The sequence below is a fragment of the Gordionus sp. m RMFG-2023 genome, chromosome 3, assembly GCF_954871325.1.
Source record: "Gordionus sp. m RMFG-2023 chromosome 3, tfGorSpeb1-WG-v2, whole genome shotgun sequence".
NCBI lineage: Eukaryota > Metazoa > Nematomorpha > Gordioida > Chordodea > Parachordodidae > Gordionus > Gordionus sp. m RMFG-2023.
Window position 1 is genome coordinate 52809635 of NC_088777.1, and position 9131 is coordinate 52818765.

Sequence of the window (9131 nt, forward strand, 5' to 3'; positions counted from 1 at the left end):
ATGTGAAATAGATAGCTTTTGAGACATCTCCCAAATAACTGAACCTTCAACCATATTCAACGAAGCGTTATTTCTATATCTTTGTTTAGAATATAAATCTTATATACATTCATAATATTCGCATTTTCTTTTTGTAAATTTTTAATTTTTTTAGATTTAATAAGTAGTATGAGAATACTAACACTATTTGGCGTAATTTTGATCAGAATCTTAATATGTCCATAAATAATCGTCGTACTAAATAGCATGAAATATATCAAACCCTTGCCTATTAATTACATTCAGATATCTTTTAATATTTAAAATTTTAATCAAAATCGCAAGTAAAATAATATTAAAATGAAACTAAATTATAGGTAATTTCAAATTATCATTTTAGGTATTTTATAATATTGAATGAATTTTATTTATGTATAATTAAAATTTAAAAGATATATAATATATGAAAACGCACTTTTTACTAAATCTTAGATTATTATTACAGAATACCTTTAATATTATATTTTTAAAGACCTATAATTGTAATGCTTGTACCCAAATTGAACCCACCTATTATTTTAAAACCTTAAACCAAACCCTGACCTAACCCCTAAAAAAATTCCCGGGTTAGCTCCCCTGGTTTTAACTGTATTAGTATTTTATCACTTTCATTTTTAAACTCTCAATACCATAATAAAACCTAATATCGTGATTGTTGATATATTTTCCTAAAACTTTTATCATTTAAAAATAATATCAGATGAAGGATATAAAATAATTTATGACACAAATATATGTTAGAGAAAGATCAAATTTTAATATCTAGAAATTATTGGTTTTAAAATTAAATTTAATAACTAATAAATTCCTATGCCAACTATTCTAAAATATATATTATAATTTTTTATTTATTATTTATTCTAATGATGCCGTTTTCATTTTATTTCGGTAAATGCTCTAACAGCGAAAACTTTATAAAGTAATAGTAAATTATATAATTTAAAAAATGGTATTAACTAATTCCAAAAAATAAATTCACTAGTTATCAAAATACCTCTCCATTAGGAAAATATAATTTTACAAATATAATGATAAAAAAAATTAATTATGGTTAGAAATAAATATTATAATATGTATATAAACCATACTCAGTAGAATTGAAGTGCAGATTAAAGTCGTAAACCATTGGATATGTCATTTGACAGAAGTCTACTAAAATATGATATTAGTATTTTTAAATATTATTAAAACTTAAATAATTTAACCTGTAGAAAATGTTATCTGTAGCATAGAAATTATCCACATTATTAACATCTTGTATATAAATTTTTAAAATATTATTAAAGATTATTGAATTTTTTTTTAAATATTAATTTTAGCTAATGTTCAATAAATTGCCTAATGAAAATTTATTTTTTTATAAACAGTACAATTTTTTTTAGTACTTTCACTTTAGCTAAACGAAATTTGTTTATTATAACAAAATTAATATATTTTTTAGTACGTTGTATTACCATTTTAAATTTAATTTAATTTATAATAAAATTTATAAAAAATAAGATTTTAAAAATATAACGAAGAAATAGAGATGATCCTAAAAAAATTCCTAATATAAATTATAGAAATTTTATATTTTAAATATTAAAAATATCTAATTTTATATTAAAATTTAAGAAAATCGCCGCTGATGATGATACCCTATAATCAAATTTTAATAGTATTTTTATCTTCTTTCGTATATTTTTCTTAACTAAAACAGAAAAATAATCATTAGGGGAGACCGGGGAGAATGAGAGCTCTAAAGTCAATAAAATTAAAAACTACTTGATAATATTGAATAAATAATATCTCATTTTATTCCAGTTATTTACTTTTATAGCTATTACATAAAAATATATTTTTTTTTAAAAAAAAATTATAATTTACTTAAAAATTCATTTTTTAAAAAAATATTATGATTTTTCTAATAATATTAATTTTTCCTAAAAAAACAGAAATGGTGAATTAAACCCTGGGAATGATTAGCTTGTAAAATATGTTTTTCCAGCAAAAATGATGTTTATATTTTAAATGAATATATCTAACATTCAATATTTAAAGAAATTATCAAATAAAAATAATTGTTTCAAAATTTAGTAAAAAAATTAGTGCATCTATTTTAAAACGCTTATTCAAGCATATAACTTTTTCTAATAAATTGTTCATTCTAGATCTATAATGGTCATAATATAAATTTTATTACTAAAGAAATAACTCCTTCCAAGTTAACCTGTGTGGCTGGAACTGTTAAGACGAGTCACTTGAGAAATTTTAACCTAGGCTGGGGTTTTTTTATTTTCTAGTATTGAAATTTACCTTGATCTAAAATATCAAATACAGAAAAAACATGAACTATTTTCTAAGAAAAGTCATATACTATCCCTTTAAAGCTATAGGATTGAAAGCAAAAATCAATAATTTCTAAGTTAAAATTGTTTTAATTTGCAATTTTATTTTTATTTTTAGTTGAAATGTCAATCATTTTAACTGATTTTTATTTATAAAACCATTTTTTTTGGATTATTAATTTTATGCGCCACCATTTTATAGTTGCAGTAAATTATATTTTTGAAAGGACATGTTATAGCTGAAAATTGATCTATGGCGAACAATAATGACATCAAAAAACTGTATATCAATAATGTTCTTAACAAAGGCATATGAAAATGGATTATATATTTGTGCCAATATTTATTAAACATATTATTTTTCCAATGTGAATTGCAAGTGAATCTAGTATAGGCCATGGTATCAGGAATAGGCATATAATTATGTTAACCATATAGAAGGTTTTCATTAGGTTACCATCGTTACCCTTTTCATATTTTCGGATTACCGTGTTTGAATAAAAGGAGTCTAGATATGAAACTAAAAGACCAAATCCGTTTCCTATAAAACCTTTAATTAGCACGAGAGGAGTCATTTTGAGATATATTATCATTGAAATATTTTTAATGGTTTATAATCGAATTCTGAACATTTCGGCAATTTTAAATATGAATAATTCATGTTTAAAAAATTTTATATAATATAAATTGTTATAAATAATTTTTTTATGGAGAAAGATTTTAAAAATAAGCAATTTATTTAGAAATCTGACTTTTCAAAAGAAATTTTATTTAAATAAAAATATATATACCAAAAACAAATTTTCTTTTTTAATAATATAATTAATTATCTTTATTAAATTATTTTTTATATATTTTTTATTTCCATTTAAAAACCGATTACAATTGACAATAAAAGATATTTAATTATATATAATATCTATTAAAATGTTAAAATTTTTTAAAAAAATATTAATTTTATTAAAAACATAAATGAATTACTAAAAAGGAATAATAGTTTGTATGTTCTACCTAAGGAATAAGAATTTTTAATAAACTAATAGTTATAATTTGTATTGTTAAATTAATTTTATTAAAATTTGCAATAAATTATAAATTTTTCATTTCGTATATGATATTATAAGATCTAATTAGTATCCTATACTATCAATAATTGTTATAAAAAGAGTAACTTCTAGATATATTGCTTATGTATAATAGTTGTTATAATAAAATTCCATATATATAGATGTATTAATGTTATCAACTAGCGCCTTCGTAAAGGAGGTTATCATGTTAAAAATGAATGACGTCTCCTTATTTTTGACGAATGCGTTACTTTTTTAGGTTCGTTTAATTTGAGAAAATCTTATTTCTATTCAAATAAAAAATATTAATTTGATTTTACCTTTTTTAGTTTTTCATTCATTTAATATCTAGCTATTATGTGATGCTCGCTATTTAGAGATGGAAATTAACATATTTAAATTCTAAAATGTGGATCAGTGAAAAATGGCGGTTTTACCCGGTGGAAAATTTGAAGTGATAGAGTATTATTGGTTTGAATCAGGCAAATATTTTTTATGTTAATCATATTTATTTACAGATTCTACTTACATTATATCTCAATATTGAATTAAATAAATTTAACCTAAAATTAGCCATCACCCACCTTTAAAGTAATTAAATTATACTGTAGTTCTCGAGTATAGGCTCTTTTTTTGCCCCACTCCTTTTTAATAAGCCTATAGAGGTATAAGCAATATTTTTCGAAATTTTGTGCCTACAAGTACGTGCGGCTTGCCAACAAACGTGTGGAGGGCTCCTCATATTTTTACTTTTTACCCAAATTAAATTGTTCTAATTAGATGGAAGTGAGGAAAACCTAGCGTAGCTCTGTTGAACCTTCAACGCTAGAGGGCAAAAGCTATATATCACGCATCACGTAATTTATTTTTTGTATATTTATTTGAAATTTATTTTTATAACGAGTTTTATATTAGTTGAACATAATTTAAACTATCATAACTGTATTTATTTATGATATATAAGATTTTTATATATTAGGAATGTTTAAAATACTAGTTATTATACATTAGAATAAATTGTATTATACAATAAATTGTATTTTTTGAATTTAATAAATTAGTTTATGAAGATAGGGTTTAATATTTGCATATTTAATAGAATGGTTTTTTAAAAATTTATTTATTAAAACTATTTATAAAATAATATATACAGCTAAAAAATCTTAATTTAAAAAAATGTTTAAATAATTATAGATTTAATGTTTGTATTCTTAAAAAGGGATCAAAATTATATCTAGAAATAGTAATTAGAATATTTCTAATGTATTAAAATGCCTAATTCTAGATTTTATAAAAAAAATTAATTTTACTGGGGAAAAAGAGCTGATAATAGATGTAACCAGGTTTTATCAAATATCTTCACATTTATTGATCTTCAAAAGAGTAAAGATTATTGAAGATTTTGAATTTTGAGAAAATGTTAAACCCTTTAATATGTGACTGTATGAAAGAAATTATTTTATATTTTTTAAAATCTTATTGTTAGTGGATTGATATTGATGTCTGAAGTTCATGAAGAGACTCCAGAACAATCCCATATTAATGATTTGGTACAAATTGATAATTACCACATACAAGCTGATTTTTATTTTCAATGTTTGATAAGGTGAAGATAGTTGGAAATATGTTCAGCTGTTAAGCCTCTATTAATTACATTCTGTATTGAGCTCTTTTCTCCCGTTTGTAAGTATGCTACCTACCTTTTGAATCAACCAATGCGGTATAAAATATAAAAACCAAGACGTAAACCAATGAGTGGGTCAATTGAAAAAAAATTAAATTATGTTAAATTGATCATATGGTAGGAGGGTATATGTCCTACAATTATTAAATTGATAGAATTCTAATTTATTATCTTATGGAAATTATCAATATTATATTAAATGAAAAATAACTTTAGACATCAAATATTAATTATAAAACGAAAATTAAAAAATGAAACAAATTTCATTATTACATTAATTACTAATTAGTATTTAATATATTATATATATATATTTCACATCTATACATTAGAATATATAATTAAATCGTTTAAATTTATATGTAAAAAATCGAGTAAACATAATTTAAAATGTAAATTTTTTTTTCAAACAAATTAAATTAAAAATTTGCGGATAATTGATAAATTGCTATAATATAAAATACTTTTTTAATCATTTAATGGATTTCCCTTTTTTATAAATTTTTTTGAAAAAAAAGAAGTTTTGCAATATAAAAAAATTGATAGGAGTGTTTGGTAGAATATTTATCTTTATAACTTTATGATAAATAAACAATATCAATAAAAATGTTTCTCTAAGACGAACATATATTCTGTCCTCAGCATGAACGCGGTTGAAGTGTAAAACCTATTGCGAACGGCAAAATGGAGGGGGGGGGGGAGTTTTGCTATGAATTCTCTTTTCCCACGTGGCCTACGATTAAATGCGCCTGATTTTCAAATAAAATTCGAGGTTTAATCATAGACCAATGAATCAAAAACAAAACATGTACAAAATGTAATGTTATTACCATGTTGGCTTAAGCCCAGAAATGAAGGTTGTCCGGGTAGTAACAAAATGTCTTTTCAGATAAAATTCTTTTCAGCTTGACCTATAATTTATTTATCTATTAATCAATAAACATCCGATATTTAGAGTTTGTAAATAAAAAAAAAATCCTTCAATTCCTAAATTATGACAAAATGACACCAAACAACATCTCGTAAATCATGCAGTAAAAGGATTACTTTTTTAAAAAAAATTAATAGAAATTAGAAAACCAGAAAGCATTTTATTTTCCGAAATGGGTTTAAAAAGAAATTGGCAAATAATTTATCTATATATATATGTGTGTGTCGTATTACCTTACGTTCGAATGTTAGCGCAAATTCACCGCGATACATATAAAATATGATATATATAAGTATAATAATTTTTTTAACATTAATCATTGTATAACTTATCCGCGAATTTAAACGCTGACTATGAATGCAGGGTCGGCATTATGAAATCCATGTATTCATATCATTGAAAGCTATTATTTTTAAATTTTAATAAATAGATTTTTTTATCCTAAAATACTAAAATATAATATTGGTTTTAAATGACGTAAGATTTTTTTTAAATAATGTTTATTATTATTATTCTTAACAGAGTTTGGAACCGAAATTGAGAATTTGAAACCCTTGGAACAGCTGTTCAAATTTAGGAAATTTGAATCAGAGTTAGCAAAATTTTTAGAAATCCAAACTGGAACTTTTATTATAATTATTAAAAAATATTTAGAAACTGAAATGGAAACATTTATAAATTTAGGTAAAAATATCGTTTGATATATTAATTAAAAAAAAAATTATTTAGAAACGGAAATATAATATTTTTAAGTCCAGATTCCCAGAAATATCGCTTGGTATGTTAATTTTTTTAGAAATATTTAGAAATTAAAATAGAATCTTTTTTAAGTCTACGTTTCCAAAAATATCGTTTGGTTTGTTTGTTTTTTTTTAAATATTTAGAAAACGGAAATAGAATATTTTTAAGTCCAGATTTCCAGAAATATAGTTTAGTATATTAATTTTTAAAAAAAATTATTTAGAAACGGAAATATAATATTTTAAAGTCTAGATTCCAAATATCGTTTGGTATATTAATTTTTTTAAAAATATTTAGAAATGAAAATAAAATCTTTTTTAAGTCCAGGTTACCAAAAATATCTTTTGGTATTATTTTTTAAAAATATATTTAGGAACGGAAATAGAATATTTTTAAGTCCAGATTCCCAGTGTTTGACCATAAATTTATATTTGATAGGTAACCAAAGTTTAATGACAGGGATATCGTTTGGCATATTAATTTTTTTTAAAATATTTAGAAATGAAAATAGAAACTTTTTTAAGTTCAGGTTTCCAATATCTTTTGGTTTATTAATTTTTTTTAAAAATATTTAGAAAACGGAAATAGAATATTTTAAGTCCAGGTTTCCAGAAATATCGTTTGATATATTTTTTTTTTAAAAAAAAACTTTTACTAGAAAAAATATATATCATATGACGACAAAAACAAATGAAAATTAAAATTATGGAAAATAGTAAAATAAAATATTACTATATATACATATTTGCAGGAAGATTAAAACATAAAAGGCAACAATATTCTCAATGGTTAGAATTTAAAATAGTAAAAAAAATTATATCTACTTGGTTTTTCATAAAAATATTAAAATATTTCCACAATTATGAAATCCATATATAAAAACTTTTAAAATTTTTCTTATCTCCCCATTTCTGATAAAAGGAGTTAGTTTGAATAACCATAATTTCAATTGCACTGGTAGTTACTAATTCCTCTTATATCTTGTTCCTCTTATAATGGAGTATAATCTTTTAAGTAAGTAAGAGTTTCATTGCAGCTCTATCCCTAGCAACAATGTAATAGACGTAATTAGGGGCATAAGTGAGATATAATGATTCTTATTTAAAATAAATTTTTTCCTAAAAAAATGTGTATTATATTTTTTTAAATAATTAGTTGTTATATTTGTTGCTTTTAATTTTATTGAATATCATCATAAAATAACAGATTAGTTGAATAATTAATTTATAATAATATTTTATTATGGGTAATATTTTCTGAGGATCAAAAAAATAATGTTAAATGGAAATAGATAAGTGAATAACACGATATATTATATTAAAATACACATTTTTTTTATAAACTATATTTTACATTTAAATTTTTATAGATAATAATGTCGATTTGAAATATCCGGCTTTAAAATATTCGACCTTCCCCGCCCTTATATATTATATTTTGATAAGTCTGATTCTCTGATAAATCTATAGCAGGCTCATTTCAAGGATAAAATAGGAATATCTATTAGATAACCCGTCTACAAAAATAAGACAAAGATGGGGAGTGATCAGATAATTTCCAGATAAAAATAATTGTTTCTATTATCGACATCAAAAGTTAAATAATTAAACAACGGATATAAAAATAATTAACTAAAAACTTTCATATACCAATAGATAAACTAAAACCCATATTAGCCAAAGATCCCATCACTGGTAACGATTTGGAACGTATAATAAATTTAGTCTAAAGTACATTGATAAAGAACCATCACTTTTACTAACATAAACAAAATGGATTAAGAATAATCAACACATGCGATTAATGTTAATAATAATTTCTCACAAAGTTAGGAATAAATTTGGAAGAATTTTATAAGTTTGAGTGGTTTTTTTTCTAAACTCTCTTATATATGCTTAGTAGACTTTTATAACTCTAACTAGACAGTTTTGGAAACATTTTCAAACAGTTAGGTATATCCATTCACTAATAACTGATAATGGTTCACAAATCACCGGTCGAGGTTTGAAATATTTTATGTGCAGAAAAGTGTATATTTAACTCATTAATATTTTTCCCAATATTCAAGAATTTCTTTCTATTTTTTAATGCTCTATATATATATATTTTTATCTAAAATAAGTATAGATTTTCATTTATTATCCCTTAAATATAAGGGGAGTAAAATTATTATATTATGGCTAGATTCCTTCTATTATTTAATTTATGAAAAGTTAAGATTATTTTACTTTGTCGTTTTTTTCCCCATTATTATTGTCACAATTTATATTTTATTAAAAAATCATTAATTAAGAATGTCGAGCTAGCAACGATGAAAGGAAGGGCGTACATTTTCTATCAGG

The 9131-nt window shown here is 22.4% G+C and overlaps 1 long non-coding RNA gene across 2 annotated transcripts; it reads left to right on the forward strand.

Moving 5' to 3' along the window:
• The first annotated feature begins 3703 nt into the window (after positions 1–3703).
• LOC135926375 (uncharacterized) lies at positions 3704–9131 on the forward strand. 2 transcript variants are annotated; one of them, XR_010571850.1, is made up of 5 exons: positions 3704–4290; positions 6571–6640; positions 6703–6732; positions 6778–6826; positions 9083–9131. It is a non-coding gene; the product is annotated as an uncharacterized LOC135926375 (long non-coding RNA). The 2 variants fall into 2 exon arrangements; XR_010571849.1 differs by having other exon boundaries at positions 6571–6732.